Source organism: Pinus tabuliformis, chromosome 3_2, assembly GCF_031772625.1.
Source record: "Pinus tabuliformis cultivar Carrire ecotype Pingquan chromosome 3_2, CPIR1, whole genome shotgun sequence".
Taxonomy (NCBI): domain Eukaryota; kingdom Viridiplantae; phylum Streptophyta; class Pinopsida; order Pinales; family Pinaceae; genus Pinus; species Pinus tabuliformis.
In genome coordinates this window covers 721,891,612-721,915,789 of record NC_142302.1, presented here as the reverse complement: position 1 = coordinate 721,915,789, position 24,178 = coordinate 721,891,612, and positions in this window count along the sequence as shown.

Here is a 24,178-nt window from a genome sequence, read left to right as displayed (position 1 = left end):
TCCTCTTCTTGTGTCTTGGGACACTGTTCAGCAGATAACCTCACACCAACAAGAATAGGAACCTTCATTGGTTTACTATCCTGCATATTAAATATCTGCAATATTTTCTCGACATACTTCCTCTGGTTTAACCAGAGCTTCCTCTTTGTTCGATCTCTTTTAATTTCCATGCCCAAAATATAGCTTACAGCACCAAGATCTTTCATGTCGAATTTGGAGGGCAAATGTGTCTTCAAATCCTAGATAAATTATTTGTCATTTCCAACCAACAACATATCATCCACATACAAGACCAGATAAATAACACGATCACCAATTAATTTAAAATACACACAGTGATCTGCTTTACTTCTGGTGAAGCCAAGTCCCTGTATAAATGTATCAAATTTCTGATACCACATCCTTGGTGACTGTTTTAACCCATACAGAGACTTCTTTAACTTACATACAAGTTCTTTCTTACCCTTCACTGCAAAGCTTTCGAGTTGCTTAATGTATATTTCCTCTTCCAGATCTCCGTGAAGAAATGTTGTCTTCACATCCATCTGTTTTATCTCAAAATCAAAAGCAGCAACAACAGATAAAAGTAATCTAATAGAAGTTACCTTGGCAACAAGATAAAAAATATCACCAAAATCAATTCCCGACACCTGGGAATAACCTTTTGCTACCAAACGAGCTTTGTATTTCTCAACCTTTCCTTCTGTATTTGTCTTCTTCTTCAACACCCATTTGCTGCCAATGGGTTTCCTTCCAGCTGGCAACTCCACTAGATCTCAAGCCTCATTTTTGTGCAAAGATGCCATTTCATCAACCATGGCCTCTTTCCAAAGTTTTCCATCCTCTAAATGTACTGCTTCCTTCACAGTTATGGGATCATCTTCAGTAATAGATAAAGCAAAATTTGAACATAATGCAGATGGACTATACCTTTCTCGTTGCCTTCTTTCCTGAACTGATCTTCTCACATCGGGAGTTTGTGGCTCTTCATCTTCTGATTCCTCCTCTACTCTAGAGTCTAATTCTTCCTCCTTAAGCTCGAACTCTATCTTCTCTGGTTCCTTTGGTTGGACTTCATGTTTAATAACATCTTTTACCTCTCTAAACACCACAACTCGGTTGTACACAACCTTCCATATGACTGGGTTTCAAAGCTTATAACCCTTTAAACCATCCTTATACCAATAAAGATGCACTTTTCAGATTTACTATCCAACTTGGTGCGTTTCTCCTTTGGAACATGTACATATGCATCACTTCCAAATACCCTCAGATGTGAAAGATAGGGTTTCTTACCAGTCCATACCTCTTGTGGAGTCTTATCCTCCAATGCTGATGAAGGTGACTTGTTGACCAAGTAACATGCAGTATCCACCGCCTCTGCCCAGAATTCTTGTCCTAACTCGGCACCACTGAGCATGCTTCTTGCCCTTTCCATCAACATCTTATTCATTCTTTCCGCAACTCCATTTTGCTGAGGTGTATATGGAGTAGTCTTCTATCGTGCTATACCACACTTCTTACAGAATTCTTCAAATTCCTTGCTGCAAAACTCTCCACCATTATCTGTCCTCACCACCTTTATCTTCTTCTGTGTCTGATTTTCCATGAGAGCCTTAAATTCTTTAAACCTGTCAAAGGCTTCAGATTTCTTCTTAAGGAAATATATCCATGTATTCCTTGAGAATTCATCTATAAATGATACATAGTACACAGACTTACCCAATGATGGAACCTTCACAGGTCCAAACACATCACTGTGCACAAGTTTTAATATATGTTTCGCCCTCTCACTACCAGAGGGGAAACTCACCCAATTCTACTTCCCATATACACAATTTTCACAGAAATCAAAATCCAGATAGCTATTACTCATACGTTCTACCATACCTTTACCATGAATTATTCAAAGGCCCTTCTCTCCAATATGTCCAAGCCTTTGATACCACAACATGGTCTTCTCTCCATAGACCACTTGATTTTCTGCTCCACTTTCAAGAACCATAGAACTATTGAACCCATCAAAAATAGTGCTACCTTGCAGCTTGTACAGAGTTCCAATTCGAACTCCCCACATCAATTCCAGTGCTCCCTGAATCATTTTGCAGGTATCCTTCTAAAACAATGTTTTTACACCTGCATCATCCAGCTTGCTTACAGAAATAAGATTTCTAGCTAATGCAGGAATATGCAGAACAACTGGAAGTGTTCTAACCCTTCCACCTTGCAACTTCAACTTTACTTTTCCACGACCAATGATTCTAGCCTTCCTATCATCCCTAAGAAGACATCACCACCATTGTATTTCTCATACTCGCAGAACCACTCTCTATGGGGAGTGAAGTGAAAGGATGCACCTGAGTCAATCAACCATGCCTAATGATCTACATGTATACTTGAAGAAGCCAAGTACACATCCCCATCTTCATCTGAGGTGGTTTTTGCCTCTGCAAAAGGAGCATCATCAGATCCCTTTCCTTTATCACGAACTTTAGATTTACAGTCCCTTTTGTAGTGCCTTTCCTTTCCGCATTTTCGGCACACCAGCTTTACAGGTTTTCTTGGACATTTAGATCTACCTCTAGATTTAGATCTCCCACTCGATGACTTATTTTTGTTTCTTTTCTGGGACAGTCCTCGTACAGGCAAGGAATCACCATTATGGCTCTCCATATTTTTCCGTCTCATCTCCTCTGTCAGCAAGGATGAGACTATTTCATCAAATTGCAAGGCAGTTGCATTGCTACCTATTGCAATAACCAGACTATCCCACGAATCTGGTAGAGAACAGAACAAACTGATGCACTTATCTTCATTTGAAATTTTAATATCAATAGATGCTAACCGACTTACCACAGTATTAAATGCGTTTAGATGCTCTGTCACCAAGTCTCCATATTTCATCCTCAGGTTATATAGCTCTTTCCACAGGAACAATTTATTCACTAGAGACTTAGATTGGTACAAAGTCCCGAACTTGTCCCACAATGCCTTTGTCGTAGCTTCCCCTGATACATTCAGCAATAATGAGTCTGAGACACACAATCGTATTGTGCTCTTTGCCTTCCGATCCAACTTCTTCCATTCTTCATCAGACACTCCCGTTGGTTTAGTACCTAGATCTACCGCGATCCATTGATCTTTACGCACCAACAGATCCTCCATATTGATTTTCCACAACTCAAAACTCTGTCCATTAAATTTCTCGATCTCTATCTTTCCACTACTTGCCATCTTCTTTCACCACCAAAATCGATCTCGCATATCTCCCACTGAATAGGGTCTACCACAGGCCAGAGCGAAATCCCTCAGCAATAAAGGCGTCCCCTTGAATCAAAAACTGCTCTGATACCAAATGTAGATTTTAAACCCGTACAGAAATTACTTGCATACGAATTCTAAAACACATAAAATAAACAATGTGAGAGCATAACACATAAAACACATACACAGAGATTTCTCCTGGATTCCAAAACCGAGACTACCAACTTGATTTTTCATTATGTTCCTTTCAATGTTATAATGCATATCTATACATGCCGAAGCATCCAATACCATGGAACGAAAACCATCGTGTCCAATACCATGGATCGAAAACCATCGTGTCCAGAAAACATGTGCAAAAATCATGCACAAAACCATAGGTGGTTCCGCCCAACCTAACATAGGGTACACCTAATTGGGGTTACGGGTACACCTAAGTGGGGTTACGGGTACACCTAAAACCCCATGTGACCGCCCCCCCGCTACACAATCGGCGCAACAAAGGGGGACTCTGCACCCCGTCTAACCCCCCGGTTAACTATGTGGGCTAGTCGTGGAAAGAATATAACACAACCCAACATCTCTTTCTAGTTTGGTCTAGCTAAAAGTTAATAGGTAAAGCTTGTATAGAGGTGGTTGTGCAGAGGAAGCATGTGGTTGTTCGAAGGTGGTTGTGTGAAGGAAGAGTGTACGAAAGAAGAGTGTGTGGAGTAAGTTGTGCGAAGACTGACATTAATCAATTAATTCAATGTTTTTTTGAGCATCAGTGCTAGAATGGGATCTTTACAGAGGACAGGGTATGTGTGGGAGATTTCATTGTTAGGCAACTAGCTCACAGAAATATAGAAAGGAGAGATCAAAACCTTAGAATTCAGCCTCTTCGAGGGGGCAACCTCCTTTGCATTACAAAAATGAACAATTCTTTGAAGATATAAATGACTAAACCTCCCTTCTATATATAGGAGTCTAAGGGGTCACAATATAATCAAGCCGACCTAACAGTAACAACAATAACAATAGTGGGTTTCTATGGGGCACAATAATAACAATATGTGGACAATAGGGGCACAATAATAACAATAAGGGATACAATGACAATAGTAATGGGGGAATCACTAGTATTATAGGGACCTAACATGCCCCTCTCCTTTCGAAAAGTGTTGTCCTCAACGCTTGAGTAGTTATGGATGCTTCTGTATAAAATTCTCATCCTCCCATGTGGAATATTTATCAGATAAGTTCTTCCACTTGATGAGATACTCCGAAATTGATCGATTTCGTAGCCATCGAGTTCTTATTTCTGTGACTGCTTCCGGTTCCAATATGGTTTTTCCTTCCTCGTCAAGTTCTAGAAATATTGTTTTAACTGGGACCTTGTCACCTATAACCTTCCTTAAACATGAAACACAGAAAACTGGGTGCACTTGGGAAGCTGCAGGAAGCTCCAATGTGTATGTCATAGTACCAATCTTTTGCAACACCTTATATGGACCATTATACTTTGGTGATAATTTATTATCCTTCTTAGCTTTCTTGAGGGACATTTGCTTATATGGTTGTAGCCGTAGGAATACTCGGTTACCTACATCAAAACTTCTTTTGCTACGATGTTAATCTGCCTGTTGTTTCATTCTATTCTGCACCAACATGAGGTTATCCTTTAAGAGTTGGAGAACTTGTTGTTGATGCTCAATGTGATGTTCCACTGCTTGAAACTTAGAATTTTCTCTTAAATATGATGTGATGGATGGTGGATGATATCCACAAAGTGCCATAAATTGGGTCATTTTTGCTGCAGTATGGAAGGAAGTGTTATACCACCATTCAGTCAGAGGAAACCATTTGACCCATTGTGTTTTTTTATCAGATACAAAGCAACGAAGGTATCCTTCCAAGAATTTGTTTACTATCTCAGTTTTCCCATCAGATTGAGGATGATAAGATGATCTATGAGCTAACTAAGTACCGAGACAAGAAAATAATTATGTCCAAAAATTTCCAGTGAAAATGGGATCTCTGTCACTTAAAATAATCTTTGGGTTTCCATGTAGCTTTTGAATTGTCTCCATAAATGTAGTAGAAACTGTACTGGCTTTAAATGGATGTGATAATGCACAAGAGTGTGCATACTTGGTAAGTCTGTCAACTACCACCATGATGACACTCTTTCCTTCGGACTTTGGTAAACCTGTGATAAAATCCATTGAAACCTCCTCCCAACATTGGCTTGGAATGGATAAAGGTTGTAATAGACCTAGGGTCTTAATTGTTTCAACTTTATTTTGTTGGCAAACCAAAAATTCCACCGCAAACTTTTGAATATCCGATGTTAGGTCCCCATAATACTAGTGATGCCCCATTACTATTGTAGTTGTATCCCTTATTAATATTGTTGTGCCCCTATTGTCCCCATATTGTTATTACTGTGCCCCATAGAATCCCTTTATTGTTATTTTTGTGCCTTTATATTATTATTGTTAGGTCGGCTTGGTTATATTGTGACCCCTTAGACTCCTATATATAGAAAGGAGGTTTTGTCATTTGAATCATCCAAGAATTGTTCATTTGTGTAATGTAAAGGAGGTTGCCCTCTTGAAGAGGCTAAATTCTAAAGCGTTCAACTATCTTTTCTATATTTTTGTGAGTTGGTTTCATAACATTTGGTATCAGAGCTTTGAATTCTAGTGTTTCTCTGCTCCAAACAGGTCATCGTGGAATTTATTCTATAGCTTTTTTCTACGATGTTTTAGACGCTAGAAACAAAACACATTTGGGAATGAAATCGTTATGAACCTTTGATCCGAATTTCAGAGCGTTTCGCGCTATATTTGCAGATATATGATCTGAGAAAGTTGGCCTTTTTGCAGACTCCTGAATTTCATTCCAAACAGGTGACCTGAGGAAAATCGTCATAACTTTTGTTTTGGGCATCAGATTGAAATTTCGTAAGAAGTTACAGAAAGAGGACAGAGTGTAGTTTCCTGTGTATATTTTTTAGATACTAAGGTCAAAACAGTGGCACATGGTTCTTCATACAAGTTCGCTCTTCTGGAAAGGTTTATAATCAGGTCATCTTGGGATATTGTGCATAACTCCACCTTGGAGAATCTAAATTCGATCAGATTGGTGGCATTGGAAAGAGGAAAAAGAAGGCTACTACAGGTTGCAATTTCAAGACTCGATGATCTAAAATTACAGAGATACATCAGATTCAATATTGAGCTCCTACAAAGTGAAAAAAGGTGTGTAGTTTCTTTTAATTTTGCATAAGCTTGGTTTGAAAAATTATTTGAAGGAATTCAAAGGGCATAGTAAAGCATTATTATCAGTAATTTATGCCCCGAGGAAAGAAAATGCAAACACCTAGTAAGCAACCTGAAAGTTCTAGCATGACTCATGAAGAAGAGGAAGAAATGCAACATGATATATCAAAATTACGAGACCAAGTGAAACAAATGTCACTCACACAAAAAGTAACAGAATCTAAGATGGATGATTTAAAGAAATATGTAGAAGTTAAGATGTATGGCATGGAAGCTAAGATGGATGGTTTAAAGAATGGCATGGAAGCTAAGATGAATGACATGGACGCTAAGATGGATGGCATGGATGATAAGATGGAAGTATTGAAGATAAATTTGAATTAGTTGCTACAAGAAATGGTCACTAATGGTGAAAGGGTAGTAAAGGAAACTCACAATGAGAACAAAAGAAATGTTAATCATGATTTCATAGACTCAAATCTTGGATCAAAGACCACCATATTCTAAAAATCGATATGAGGAAGTTTGATGGCAAAGATCCTGCAACATGGATACTACAGATGGATCAATTTTTCGATCTCAATAACGTGCAAAACAAACAAAAGCTGCGTGCTGCAACTTTATATTTGGAACCAAATCAGTTTGTATGGTATCAATGGCTTTTCTCTTGTAAACAAATTGTCACTTGGGCAATTTTTATGAAAGAAATGACAGCACATTATGAGGATACAAAAAACAACACCTTTTTTAGCCAATTGATAAGTCTCAAACAAAAGGGTTCAATGATGGAGCACATTGAGCAGTTCCAAAAATTGAACATAAGGGTAAAAAATATTCTAGAGGAGCATAGGATTGATGTGTTCATAGGGACTTTAAAGGAGAATATCCAACATGATGTTCGCCTTTGGGAAACTGATACATTGGAGAAGGCATTTAGGTTAGCAAGAAAAATGGAAAGAAAAATTATGGAAACCAAGAATCCTACCACTCACAAATATAAATATGGACATGTTGCCCCTAGCCTTCCACAACCTATAAGTTTGACACCACAACAATTGGAAGAAAAATTAGCAAAATGGCTTTGTTACAGTTGTGATAGTAAATACACTAAAGGTCATAAGTGTGCTGAGAAGAAATTATTCTACATAGATTGCGAAGAGGAAGAAGAAAAGAACAAGAAAGGTCAAAAGAAGAGGATATACTCTAGGAACAAAGCCTAGATAAAGAAGAAATGAATCCGATCATATCTTGTAATGCATTGGCTGGAATTACCACTCCTCAAACCATCAAGATAGAAGGACATATCAAGAAGAAAAAGGTAATAGTGTTGATTGATTTAGGAAGTACCCACAATTTTATTCATTGTAAGATAGCAAAAGAATTGAATTGCTTCTTATATCCAGCACCAGAGTGTCAAGTGATGGCTGCAAGTGGAGGAACGATAAATTGCTCTGGAATGTGCCACAATATCAAGCTATCCATGGGATAATATGTATTCAATAGCCTAATGCTTTCCATTCCAATGGGAGGTGCTGATGTTGTACTAGGAGTTCAATGGCTATAATCCTTCGATAGAATAGCTTTTAACTTTCAAGAACTTTTCATGAAATTTTATGCAGAAGGAAAGGAAGTTGAATTAAGGGGTATTGCAGGGAAACTGGGAAAGATAATCAGCTCTAACGGTATGACAAAGATTCTAAAAAAGGAACAACGAGGTGTAATTGCACAATTATGTTCACTAGATGTTTCCACATCAAAATCATCTATTTCTCCAGATCTCTAAAAAGTGTTGGACAATCATTCCAAGGTATTTAAGACTCCCAAAGGTCTCCCACCTATTCGTGATGACGATCATGCTATTCATTTGATTCCAGGAAGTGTTCCTCCAAAAATCAGGCCATACAAATATCCATATTCCCAAAAGAGTGAAATTGAATGTATGGTTGCAGAAATTCTAGAGGCTGGTATAATTCAACTTAGCGAAAGTTCTTTCTCTGCTCCAGTAGTATTTGTGCACAAGAAGGATGGATCATGGCACATGTGTCCGGATTATAGGGAACTCAACAAGCTCACTATTAAAGATAAGTTTCCCATTCCTGTCATTGACGAATTATTGGATGAATTGCATGGATCGATTTACTTCACCAAGTTGGATCTTCGTTCAGGATATCATAAAATCAAAATGAAGACTGAAGACATTCTAAGAAAAAAACTTAGAACTCATGAGGGTCACTATGAATTTTTGGTCATGCCTTTTGGCCTTACCAATGCATCTTCTACATTTCAACGTTTGATGAATTCCATTTTCGAACTCTTCCTTATACTAATCTACAGCAAGTCTTGGAAGGATAATGTTGAACATGTTGACAGGGTGCTCAAACTATTGAAGGAGAAACAATTATATGCAAAAAGATCCAAATGTTTCTTTGGAGTACAAGAGGTGGAATATTTGGGTCATATTGTATCTCATGAAGGAGTTAAGGTAGACCCTAGAAAAATTAAAGCCATTAAGGAATGGAAAATCCCCACATCCATAAAGCATTTGCGAAGATTTCCCGGGTTGACAGGGTATTATCACAAGTTTGTTAAGAATTATGGGAAAATAGCAGCCCCTCTAACAACATTATTGAAGAAAGATGCATTTTCATGGACTCCAGAAGCAACAAATACCTTCGAACATCTTAAAGAGGCAATGTGCCAAGCACCGGTCTTAGCTACACCAGACTTCACAAAAACCTTTATTGTGGAATGTGATGCTTCAGGAAATGGAATTGGTGTTGTTTTAATGCAGGATGAAAGACCCATTGCTTTTGAAAGTCATCGAATCAAGGGAAAGTATTTACACAAAGCTATTTATGAGAAGGAAATGTTGGCAATACTACATGCACTTAAGAAATGGCGACCCTACCTAATGGGAAGACACTTCAAGATAAAAACAGATCATGATAGCCTTAAATACTTTTTAGAACAAAGATTATCCTCTGAAGAACAACAAAAATGGGTCACAAAGATGTTGGGTTATGACTTTGAAATCATCTATAAAAAAGGGAAGCAAAATGTTGTGGCAGATGCACTCTCAAGAAAGGATGAGGATGTGGAAGAATTGTTGTGCGCCATTTCTATTATATAACTAGATTGGATAAACAAAGCAAGGGAGGAATGGAAGAATTACGAAGAAGTGTGGGCACTTATTCGAAAGTTACAACAAGATTCCAGTACATTTGATACATTTAACTAGAAAAATGATTCGTTACGGTACAAAGATCGCTTATACCTCTCTAAGAATTCCAAACTCAAACAAAATATTCTTCTGGAATTGCACGCTTCTCCCTTAGGAGGGCACTCAGGATTTTTAAAAACTTACCACAAGGTTAAGAAGGAATTTTTTTGGTATGGCCTTAAATCGGATATTCAAAAGTTTGTGGCGGAATATTTTGTTTTCCAACAAAATAAAGTTGAAACAATTAAGACACCAGGTCTATTACAACCTTTATCCATTCCAAGCCAACGTTGGGAGGAGGTTTCAATGGATTTTATCATAGGTTTACCCAAGTCTGAGGGAAAGAGTGTCATCATGGTGGTAGTTGACAAACTTACCAAGTATGCACACTTTTGTGCATTATCACATCCGTTTAAAGCTAGTACAGTTTCTACTGCATTTATGGAAACAATTCAAAAGCAGCATGGAAATCCAAAGATTATTGTAAGTGACAGAGATCCCATTTTTACTGGAAATTTTTGGACAAAATTATTGTATTGTCTTGGTACTCCGTTAGCTCATAGCTCATCTTATCATCCTCAATCTGATGGGCAAACTGAGATAGTAAAAAAATGTTTGGAAGGATATCTTCGTTGCTTTGTATCTGATAAATAGACATAATGGGTCAAATGGTTGCCTCTGGCTAAATGGTGGTATAACACTTCCATCCATACTGCAAAAAAAATGACCCCATTTATGGCACTTTATGGATATCAGCCACCGTCCATCACATCATATTTAAGATAAAATTCTAAGGTTCAAGTAGTGGAACATCACATCGAGCATCAACAACAAGTTCTCCAGCTCTTAAAGGATAACCTCATGTTTGCGCAGAATAGAATGAAACAACAAGAAGATCAACATCGTAGCGAAAGAAGTTTTGATGTAGGTGACTGGGTATTCCTATGGCTACAACCATATAAACAAATGTCCCTCAAGCAAGCTAAGAAGGATAATAAATTATCACCAAAGTATTATGGTCCGTACAAGGTGTTGCAAAAGATTGGTACTATGGCATACAAATTTGCGCTTCCTGCAGCTTCTCGAGTGCACCCAGTTTTCCATGTTTCATGTTTAAATAAGGTTATATGTGACAAGCTCCCAGTTCAAACAATATTGCCAGAACCTGACGAGGAAGGAAAAATTATATTGGAACTCGAAGCAGTCATAGAAAAAAGAACTCGACAGCTACAAAATCAATCCATTTCAGAGTATCTCATCAAGTGGAAGAACTTATCTGCTAAAGATTCCACATGGGAGGATGAGAATTTTATACAGAATCATCTAGAACTACTCAAGCGTTGAGGACAACACTTTTTTGAAGGAGAGGGGCATGTTAGGTCCCTATAATACTAGTGATGCCCCGTTACTAATGTAGTTGTATCCATTATTAATATTGTTGTGCCCCTATTGTCCCCATATTGTAATTACTGTATTGTTATTTTTGTGCCTTTATATTATTATTGTTAGGTTGGCTTGGTTATATTGTGACCCCTTAGACTCCTATATATAGAAAGGAGGTTTTGTCATTTGAATCATTCAAGAATTGTTCATTTGTGTAATGTAAAGGAGGTTGCCCCCTCGAAGAGGCTGAATTCTAAAGCGTTCAACTATATTTTCTATCTTTTTGTGAGTTGGTTTCATAACATCCGATTTAAGGCCATCCCAAAAGAATTCCTTCTTAACCATGTGGTAAGTTTCTTAAAATATTGAGTGCCCTCCTAAGGGAGAAGTGTGCAATTTGATAAGAATCTTTTTTTTGAGTTGGGAATTCTTACATACGTATAAGCGATCTTTGTACCATAACGAATCATTTTTCCAGCTAAATGTATCAAATGTACTGGGATCTTGTTGTATCTTTTGAATGAGTTCCCACACTTCCTCATCATTCTTCCTTTCATCCCTTGCTTAGTTTATCCAATCTAGTTGGATAATAGAAATGTCGCACAACAATGCTTCCACATCCTCATCCTTTCTTGAGAGTGCATCTGCCATAACATTTTGCTTCCCTTATTTGTAGATGATTTCAAAGTCATAACCTGACATCTTTATGACCCTTTTTTGTTGCTCTTTAGATGATAATCTTTATTCTAAACAATATTTAAGACTATCATGATCTGTTTTTACCTTGAAGTGTCTCCCCATTAGGTAAGTTCGCCATTTCTCCAGTGCATGTAGTATTGCCAACATTTCCTTCTCATAAATAGCTTTTTGTAAATACTTTCTTTTGATTGGATGACTTTCAAAAGAAATGGGTCTTTCATCTTGCATTAAAACAACACCAATTCCATTTCCTGGAGCATCACATTCCATAATAAAGGTTTTTTTGATGTCTGTCGTAGATAAGACCGGTGCTTGGCACATAGCCTCTTTAAGATGTTGAAAGGCCTTTATTGCTTCTAGAGTCCATGAAAATGCATCTTTCTTCAATAATGTTGTTAGAGGTGATGCTATTCTCCAAAAATTCTTAACAAACTTGCGATAATACCTTGTCAACCCGAAAATCCTCACAAATACTTTATGGATGTGGGAATTTTCCATGCCTTAATGAATTTAATTTTTCTAGGGTCTACCTTAACACCTTCATGAGATACAATATGAATTAAATATTCCACCTCTTGTACTCCAAAGAAACATTTGGAGCTTTTTGCATATAATTGTTTCTCATTCAATAGTTTGAGCACCCTGTCAACATGTTCAACATTATCCTTCCAAGACTTGCTGTAGATTAGTATATCATCAAAAAATACTAACACAAATTTTCTATGGAAGGGTTTGAAAATGGAATTCATCAAACCCTGAAATGTAGAAGTTGCATTGGTAAGGCCAAAAGGCATGAACAAAAATTCATAATGACCCTCATGAGTTCTAAATGTTGTTTTCATAATGTGTTCAGTTTTCATTCTGATTTGATGATATCCTGAATGAAGATCTAATTTGGTGAAGTAAATCGATCCATGCAATTCATCCAATAATTAGTCAATGAGAGGAATGGGAAATATATATTTAATAGTGAGCTTGTTGAGCTCTCTATAATCCGGACACATGCGCCATGATCCATCCTTCTTGTGCACCAATACTACTGCAGCATAGAAAGAACTTTGACTAGGTTGAATAATACCAGCCTTTAGCAGTTCTGCAACCATACCTTCAATTTCACTCTTTTGGGCATAGGGATATCTATACGGCCTGATGTTTGGAGGAACACTTCCTAGAATCAAATGAATAGCATGATCATGATCACGAATAGGTGGGAGGCCTTTGGGAGTCTCAAATAACTTGGAATGAATAAAATTCGATTCCTTGGATATAGGAAGCAATTTGATTCCTTGGATATCTTACAATGAATAAAATTATGGGTACTTCCCGGATCAATCAACACTATTACCTTTTTCTTCTTGATATCTCCTATCTTGATAGTTTGAGGACTGGTAATTATAGCCAATGCATTACAAGATATGGTCGGATTCATTTCTTTTATCTAGGGTTTATTCCTAGAGTATATCGTCTTCTTTTGACATTTCTTATTCCTTTTCTTCCTCCTCTTCACAATCTATGTAGAATAATTTCTTCTTAGCACTTATGACCTTTAGTGTATTTGCTATCACAACTATAACAAAGCCCTTTTTCTCTTTTTTCTTCCAATTGTTGTGGTGTCAACCTTGTAGGTTGTGGAAAGCTAGGGGAAACAACACTTCCATCTTTATAGTTGTGAGTGGTAGGCTTCCTGGTTTCCATAATTTTTCTTTCCATTTCTCTTACTAACGTGAATGCCTTCTCTAATGAATCAGGTTCCGAAAGGAAAACCTAATTTTGGATATTATCCTTTAAAGTCCCTATGAACACACCACTCCTATGATCCTCTGGAATATATTTTACCTTTATGTTCGTTTTTTGGAAGTCCTCAATGTGCTCCATCATTGAACCCTTTTGTTTGAGATTTATCAATTGGCTAAAAAAGGTGTTGTTTTTTGTATCCTCATAATGTGCTATCATTTCTTCTATAAAAATTTCCCAAGTGACAATTTTTTTATGAGAGAAAAGCCATCGATACTATACAAACTGATTTGATTCCAAATATAAAGTTGCAATACATACCTTTTATGTGTTTTGCACATTATGGAGATCGAAAAATTGCTCCATCTGTAGTATCCATGTTCCGGGATCCTTGCCATCAAACTTCCTCATATCGATTTTTGGAACATGGTGGGTCTTCAATCCGACATTAGAGTCTATGAAATCATGATTAACATTTCTTTTGTTCTCATCATGAGTTTCCTTTACTACCCTTTCACAATTAGTAACCATTTATTGTAGCAACTTATTCAAATTTATCTTCAGTTATTCCATATTAGCGTCCTTGCCATTCATCTTAGCGTCCATGCCATCCATCTTAACTTGCATGCTATTCATATTAGCTTCCACGACATTCATCTTGACTTCAGTTACCTTTTGTGAGAGTGAAATTTGTTGTGCTTGGTCTTGTAATTTTGATATATCATGTTGCATTTCTTCCTCTTCTTCATGAGTCATGCTAGAGATTTCAAGTTTCTTACTAGGTGTTTCCATCTTCTTTCTTCAGGGCATCAATTAATGCTAATAATTCTTCACTATTCCCCTTGAATTCCTTCAAACTAATTTTTCAAACCAATCTTATGAAAAGTTAAAAAAAAAACTACACACCTTTTTTTCACTTTGTAAGAGCTCGATATTGAATCTATTGTATCTCTGTAACTACGAATTTCGAATATCTAAAATCGCCTCCCGAAGTATCCCTTTGAGTCCTCTTTCTAACCCCATAATTCTGATCAAGATTATATTCTCCAAGTAAGAGTTATGCCAAATATCCCATGGTGACCTGATTATATACTAGTTCAGTAGAGAAAAATAGTACGAAGTGCCACGTGTCACTGTTTCAACCTTAGTACCTAAAACTAATATATAGAAAACTACAAGCTGTCCTATTTCTGAAACTTCTTACAAAATTTCAATCTGATGCTCAGAACAAAAGTTATGAAAATTTTCCCTAGGTCAATTATTTGGAATGTAATTTGGGAGTCTGAAAAAACCCTAACTTCCTCAAATCATATCTCCAAAAATGTAGTGAGACAAGCTCTAAAATTCAGACCCAAAGTTCAGAACGCTTTCGTCTCAATTGGATTCTTTTGCTTCTGAAGCATCGCAGAAAAAATATTATAGTGAAAAGGCCATGATGACCTGTTTGGAGCAGTGAAACCCTAGAATCCAAAGCTATGATACCAAATGTTAGGAAACCATCTCATAAAATGATAGAAAATATAGATCAATGCCTTAGAATTTAGCCTCTTCGAGGGGGCAACCTCCTTTACATTACACAAATGAACAATTCTTTGATGATACAAATGACTAAACCTCCCTTGTATATATAGGAGTCTAAGGGGTCACAATATAATGAAGCCGACGTAACAGTAATAACATAAGGGCACAACAATAACAATAGTGTATTTCTATGGGGCACAGTAATAACACTATGGGGACAATGGAAGTACAATAATAACAATAAGGGATACAATGAAAATAGTAATGGGGGAATCACTAGTATTATAGGGACCTAACATCCATTGTGCAGAGCTTTACTATGTTGAGCTTGTATGAAAAAGATGAAATTAAGATGGGGTATTTTTAGGAGAACTATGATTATGTATCATGTGAAGGTATGTGTAGGAGAATAAGGAATATTATTATGTTTCACTGTGCGAATATTTTACTATGCAGAGATGGTGTATGTTTCTCGATTTCTCAAAAAATTCTAATACTTCTACAATTTTTTAGAACATATATCATATGAATGTTTACAAAAAACAGAGTATGTGTGAGAGAACAAGGAATATTATTATGTTTCATTAGGAGGATATTTTATTGTGTGGAGTATGAAGTATGTGCATGAGAGAAATCACGTAGAGCTTTGATTAGGACAAGGTACAAAATTTGTGTGGGAGATTTCATTGTGCGGAGATTTTATTAGGACAAGGTATTTTCAGGACAACTCGGGGTGCATGTGAAAATTAATGAAGATGGGGTATGTTTGTCGATTTGCTAAATAAATCTAATACTTTTACACATTTCTTGATGGTATATCACATTAAATTTTATGAAGGACATGGTATGTGAAGGAGAATGGGGAATATTATTATGTTTCATTGTACGAAGATGTTGTTGTGCGGAGTATGAAGTATGTGGGAGAGAGAAATTGTGTAGAGATTTGATTTTAGAACTATGAGTGAGGAATATTATTATATTTTGTTTTGCAGATATTTTACTCTGCAGAGTATGAAGTATGTGTGGGGCAGAAATTGCGTAGATATTTTCTTTTAGAACTATGAATCTTTGCAGAGGACAGGGTGTTTGCGGGAGAACATAATGATTAAAGTTGTTAATTTTCATTGTGCAGTGTTTTTACCGTGGGTTTGTGCAAGAGAACGGGTGGTGCATAACACAATTTTATAATTATGCCTCTTTTCCATATGTAGTAATGCACAACCACTTGCACTATATAAGCTATAATATGAGTTTCACATAAGAAAAAACTTTGTATAATAAAAAAAGTTTCTATTTTCAGTACGACTTATTTAAATACTTATTTTCTTAGAATAAACAAATGGTATAGGTCTATAAGTATATTACTTACAAAAACAGGTTCACACTTGAGCATTGCAATATGAGATATGGAAGTTTATTGTGTGGAGTACGAAGCATGTGCGTGAGAGAAATTTCATAGAGATTTGATTTTAGAGTAGGTTGGGGTTTATGCGATATATTTCATTATGCAGATCTTTTCTTAGGATGGGACATTTTCAAGAGAACAAGAGGTACATGTGGAAATTAATGTTGAACTACTAATGGTAATATGTTATCATTATTATGTTTCATTGTACAGAGCTTTGACTATACAAAATAAGGAGATTTTTTGTCAATTTTCTGAACAAATATAATGCTTTTACAGATTTGTTAATCGTATATAATATGAATGTTTATGGAGGATGGGGTATCTGCAGGAGAGTAGGGAATATTATTATGTTTCATTATACGAAGATTTTGTTGTGTAAATTACGAAGCATGTGTGGGGAGCAATTGCATAGAGATTTGATTTTAGAACTCTGAATTTTTGCAGAGGACATGTTATTTGCGAGAGAATATAATGATTAAAATTATTACTTTTCATTGTGCGTGGTTTTTACTATGCGTTTGTATGAGTGAATCGGTGGTGCATAATGCAATTTTGTAATTCTACCCCTTTTCAATGCTTTACAAATACTAATTTACAGTTGACTACTATAAATTCTATCACTTGCAATATAATATTTAATATGAGTTTTGCACAAGGAAAATATTCGTATAATAAAACAATTTTCTACCTTTAGTAGCACTTTTTTAAATACTTATTTTATTTAAGTAAGAAAACTATATATATCTATAAGCAAATTACTTACGAAAATTAGTTTACACTTGATCATTGCAAAACTAAATATGGATTTTTTTCATAGTGTTTTAAATTATGCGAGTGCTTTGAGAATGTTTTATTGCTGTGAAGGAGACATTTCGTTATGTGAGATTTTATTGTGATGAGATTCATATTGGATACTTTATTCGATAGGGACAAAATTAGGATGTGTTTTTTCCGGGAGGACAAGGGGTGCATATAGAAATTAATGTTAAATTTTTGTTGTTGTTGTTGTTGTTGTTATTATTATTATTATGGTTTTTTGACTGTGTGAAAGATGGGATATGTATGTCGATTTATAGCAATAAAAATAAATGTGATGCGTGGAAATTAATTTTTATTCTCAAATTAAGTTAGAATTCAAAAATCTGAAGAAATATTGGCATTTTTCACTATTGAGCTATAAAAGCTATTCTAAATTGTTTTTCTTTATTAAAGAGGTAAAAAATCTAACGATTGTGTAAATTAGTGCATATTTTTTATATCAGAAGCCACTTCGGCTTCATTAAATTATGGCTCGAGCTCAGGGGGGGGACAATGTTGGTCAATGGTCATGATATCATCATCTTTGCCATTGACATCCTCTTTAGAATTGATATTCTAATCTTGAGCCAAATTATCCAAATGAAAACTCAATGTTTCGTTTGCCAATTACAGTCTCTCCATCTTAAATTTTAGTAATGGAAATTGTTAATTTAGAAGGTTAAAATTGACCATGATTCATATTTAATCATTTTAGTATGATTTAAGACTAGATCAATGAGAAATTCCTAAGCATCAACTATTTTAGCTAAAAAAACAGTGAGCTTTTGTTCTATAGCTCCAAAATTGTGTTCCATAAACTTCAATATATGTTGCAGTTGCCAATAAAGTTGCTGAATTACAGTTCTAATTGCTAATTATAAGTTTTCAAATTCATTCTAGCAATGTAAGTATATCATCGAGGTGATTTAACTATGTATAAGATGGGATATGTGTGCTAATTTATAACAATATAATTCCTTGTTCTAATGTTCAAATATTCTGAGAAGGATTGACATGAAGCTATTCTAAACTTGTTTTCTTTATTTACTCCCCTAGGGAAAAAAATAAAGAAAACCAAGAGCTATGTAAATTTCTACATATCCTCGATATGAGAAGTGATGTTGGCTTCATTAACTTTTGGTTGAATCTGAGAAGGGGGAACATCGGTCATTTTCCATATTTATGATATTTTTTCTATTTTGCTGATGTATTTTGTTTTTATGTTCAATGGGTTTTTGACTAATTTTTTTATTAAATTATTTGGACATGTTTAGAAATAATATATTTCCAACAATATATAACAATAATAATAATGTCGAAAAAGAAACAACTTACAAAAATGGAGAGCTTCCATTAACATAACGTAACCTTTAATCAATTAGTAGTTATCTATGTGTAAATATGCATATGTGTGGATCTTCGAATTAATTCCACTTTGTGGGGGAAGCTTTGATGCTTTCATCATCCGATATATCACTTTAATTTCAAAATGAAACAAAAAACATTGAGTGTCGGCATGAACAAAAACAAAAGTATTTTTTGTAAATTTGTGAGTGCAAGTGTGTATGAATTATGTGCAAGGTCTGTTATTGTGTAGATTTAAATCTTGAAAGTTTATTCCCTAGAATTGATTTCCTCTTTAGTTTCGCATATATGCCTATTTACATAATGATTTCCATAAACAAATCTTTCATTGTGCAAAGAGAGGAACCTTAGAACTTTTCATTTCATGAAGCTTACTTGCATTCAATCAATGTGATATATCATTGGCCAAATTTTTCATGTTTTTGGTGGATCATTGAGTAAATTGTTCATTTTTTCAATTGTATTATTATGTTCTGAGGATATGGGCATATGATATGATCATTAATAACAAGTTGATCAAAGTGTTCATTTTGTCATCCAACAAGACTTCTAGTTCGTTTGTGATGCATCATTTTTCCATATTATTAGCACATAATATTATGAGTGGAATCATTAATAAAATTGCACTTCGTAAGGCTTACTTTCATTCAATTTGTACAATGGATCATTGATAAAAAAATCATTTTGTCGATTATAATGTTACGTGCTATGGAGATGGGGATATGATACTCCCATTAATGATAGGTGCATTAGTTCTAGTTCATTGGTACTGCATTCTATTTCCATATTCTCAACATAGAACACTATGATTGAGTAGGAGATCATGATAATAATAGGGCTTCTATTTGAAGCGTTTTGGTGCATTTGGACCATAACATACAAAAAACCAATATAAGCTTTCATTCATTCTAGATATTCCTTTAATTCTTCTCTGAATTATTAACATGGAATTATCTATTACTAGTGCGATTGTTGCAGTACTTGGTCCTTTTGTTCGATTCAATCTTTTTTTGTAGTTGTATAGCTATAGTAGATTCATAGGAATTGCCATTTTTGGTAGCTGATTATTTCACTCACATTATTATTAGTTCTTGCAGATAAATATCAATACACTTATGTGTGAAAAGTACATAAAATATTTCTAGTTCAATTCGAAAAGGATAACTTACGCTTGACATTTCTCAAATTTATAGAAACCGATTAAGGAATAATGCCAGTTGTTTTATTTATATTCAATTGTAGTTATTATAGAAATTATGGTAATTGCTTTTTATTCCATGGCATTGCTTACTGTAATTTTCGCTGACTATATGGCGTCAATATTGCATTGAAGTTATTGAAATGGTTAAAAATCTAGACTAGATAACAATGTATCTAGATAAAAATGAGGACAATTAAACTGTGATTATGAAATAATGTTGGTGGTTTTATTTCAATTCAATTTTAATTATTATTATTATTATAGAAATTATGGTAATTTATTCGTATTCAGATACAAATTGCGTTAAATTTCTTACTTTCAGTTCTCCTAGTTGTACATTGTCAATGTTGCATTGATAACAGTGTATCTAGATAATGATGAGGAAGATTAATCTATGATTAGGAAATAACGTTAACTTATTTCTTTCAATTCAATTTCCATCTCTCTACGAGGAGAAGCAAGACAATTTTCTCTTTCCAAGGAGCAAAAGCTGTGGTCAATTGAACGTTGGTTGTTTTCCATATTAATGTTATAAGCAAATGCATGTGGGCACAAGTTTCTCTTTACAAGGAACAAAATTAATTGTGGTCAACTGAACATTGGTTGTTTTATAGAATAATGATATATTGCAAAATACATTTTCAATTTTCAATTGAGCCATATTGGCATATCCAATCTATTTTTGTGTTTTATACGATATATAGAGATGTCATTAAGACGCAGTTGAAAGCTGAAGGTACGTTCATCTATGCTTTTTCGTCCTACGCAAATCCTCTATTTTGCATAGATCTAGAGCTCTATTCAATTGATTTTCGAAGTATGTATTGTAATGTTGTTGTGTTGGTAGTGGCATCCGTTTTCAATGTTTTTCACCTCTATATTTATTGTTTCCACATATAATGACCACATGTAACTATTTTGTGTGCGAAAAAGAAACATATGATGTTAAATAAATATGAAATCATGTGATACATTATACTAAATGAGTGATGTTATGTGGGTTTTGTTGTTTAAAAATTAGTATTTGTGGAAGGAAAGTGTGTGGGAGAACTCTGCGAAGGGGAAAATGAATGCAGAAGTACAAAACTTCGTCATATAAAAATTATGTCTGTTATTTTGCATATTGGTTCTTTGGTGTAAATCATAAGTCAAAGGGTCTAAGTTTTATATAGCTTTTGTGACATAATAATAATAATAACAGTACCATGCCAATGTGTTTTTCTTATTAACTTAAGAATCATAAATCAAATATTCTATGTTTTATAAAGCTCATGTGGTGTAATTTTAACACGTAATGCATCGATAGTTGCATTGGCTAGTTGTTGATCATATTTTTTTATCTTTTCTTTCTTTTGGGGGGTGGGGGGGGGGGGGGGGTGTGAGGGATGCATGTTGTCAATGCATATTTCTATATTTCATAGTTCTTTATGAGGGAAGGCTCGTTACGAATGGTTTTTTTCTAGTTTTTAAAATCGAAACTTTGTTATGAGAATTATGTGTTTTTATTGTTAGCATAAGAATTGTACACAATATTTGTTTTTAGACATAGATACAGATTTTATAATATTTGTATTAGGTATGTTGTGGGTCATTTATTTTATGACTCCATATCCCATCCATAGACTAGATTTTTACAGGAAATCAGTTGTATCTATATCATTTTACTTGTTTTTTCTTGTAAATTATTTGTTGTACTTGTCATTGAGCAATAATTTGTAGTGAAATTATTTTTATTTTTATTTTTATTTCTATTTATTTTACCATTATTATTATTTCTTTTTGTTTTTGGATACATAATTTCTAAAGCATCAATGAACAAGTATATTTCAAATTTGATTGCTAAATCATCAATGGAGAAGCATTTTTTTACTATACAAATCAATGGTACGAATGTAATACTAAGGCATTATAATATATTTTGTTTGAACAATTTTACATATACTACGAGAGATCACGCATTCGATAATATGTGAACTCTATTTCTTAGTAAAATATTAGAAATAAAATCTTTTAATGCCAGTATATTTATCAATTAATCATATGAATGATAAGTGCGTAAACAAATAAATATTCGAAAAATGCTTTACAATTAAAATACCATCAATAATATAAACATAAACAATATTATTATCTGCATAATGAAAACTTGAAAACTCCTTTTGCACAATGAACATCCTCTACACTTCTGCATGTCCTATAAACAAAGCTTTTTCTTAATGTAATTTTTGTTTATTGAAAAATGTTCTATGTAACGTATTTCACACTTGCAATAGTTGGACCTGATTTTGCATTTGCAAATGTAAGGTCTAGTGAATATATACAAAATCATAAAAAGAAATTTGTGAAATTCAACTATGTTTAGAACATTATTGATTTAGAAAGTGTTTTCAGCTACGAAACAAATACGGTTCGTAGAAAATGTGAAGAATCTATTTGCATTGATACCTTTAATTTACTTAGTGTTGTCAATGAGAAACTCCAATGGTTGATTGCATATGAGCGTTATGCTAATATGCCAATGGAAGAGAAAAATGGTAACAAGAATTAGACTACTGGATTAGCGAATGCTGGATATGTGCCAAATATTTTTTATTTTAGGGAAATTGTTCATTTGTGCATGAAAATTTTTGAATAAAAAACAAGAACAATTATGTTGCGAATGAAGAGAATACCTTTGAATGAAAATATATTTAGACAAATATTCATGTTATCGGAGGCTAATATTCACTTACGATTGTCTGAAGAAAATAGTTTCACGATCTCATAAGCAGGTGAATATAATGTTATTACAAAATTTTTTTTACCGAGTCACCAAGTTTCTTGTAATCTCTTTGTTCTAGAAATATATATTTTTAAACAATCATTTAGAGAATTTTGTTGGATTTGTGCACGTGTCGTGGGCCAAGAAACTATAACAAGAGTTCCAAAATGCATTGGCTATAATCTTTATCATATGTACTAAAATTATTGTGTATTTGATTGGGTTGATATCATTTCTAATAAATTATATTTTTAGTTAACCAATTTATCCAAGACCAAACGGTTCTTCATGATGGCCCATCTCATAATAACTTTGATTGCAAGTGATAGATTTAGTGGTTTTCCATGTAATCTTAAATTCAAAGTGAATCAAGAACCAATGAAATTTTGGTATCTTATGATGTGGAAGAATAACACTTCTTTAAACTTTTGTCTAATTCAAGATGTTTTTGTGAGGCAAATCAATTACAAGATAATTGGACAAGAACCTCATCGTATATCTAGATACACAAGTTTTCCTATGGGGAAAAGTATGCATGAAGAAAGAGAAAGTAATATGTTAATTCAAATATATGGGTTTCAAGGAAGGACATTGTTATTGCTTAAATTGTTACAAATACGTATTTTTTTGTATAGGAAATACCTTGACTAACTAGATATATTTGAAAGAAAAAATACAAAAAAATTCATTCCTTTTCCATTTACTGTTGGAGAAATCACAATAAAAACTATATCCCATGTTACAGAGCTTGCACACACTTTGAACGCTTTTAACTTGTGTAAATTTGAAGCAATTAAAGCTTTTGATGAATATGGCCTATTTCATGCACACTTGGAAAGAATTAGATACAAAAAATTGTTTGCAGAAATTAGAGAATAGAGCGGACAGTGTCAACTTGCATCGAAGAAAAACAATGGCTAATCATAAATGTTGAAGATACCATAGAAGTATCAAGTATCAGTATTTTTGAAGATCAATTTATATGTTGCATAAACGATAGCCATGGAAATAAAAGGGCTAATGATAGATGTTGAATAAATCATTAATGAATTAGGAATCAATACTTCTGTAGAGAAATTTGTATACTGGATAAATGATACTGATGTGAGTTCATCGTCAAGCGAAAGTAGGAAAAAATATACTGAAAATATGAAACTAATTTAAGGCAAGCTATTAGATAACACAAAGCACAAAAATCCTGATCAAAGTTTTATTTCAAAAAAAGTGTATGTTGCTAAATCAACCAATTTCAGAAGTCACACGAGAAAAGTGAATGTTGATGAAACTATAAATGCAGAAGTTGAAAACGTTAAGCTACCTGATTGAATTAGTGTTAGTTTTTTTTAAATTAAGAAAAAATAACACAAATTTCCAATGAATCTATTATTTTTTATGATGGCTTTGTCACATTTTGAAATGCGAAGTATGAAAGTAGTAGTAAGATAATAAAGATTAATAAGGTAAAGCTCCACAACAATAAAGTTTTATACCAAACATAAATGCAGGTTGATTTGTTTGGAGCTATAATGACATTACTCATGGAGCTGCATCAAGTTACCGA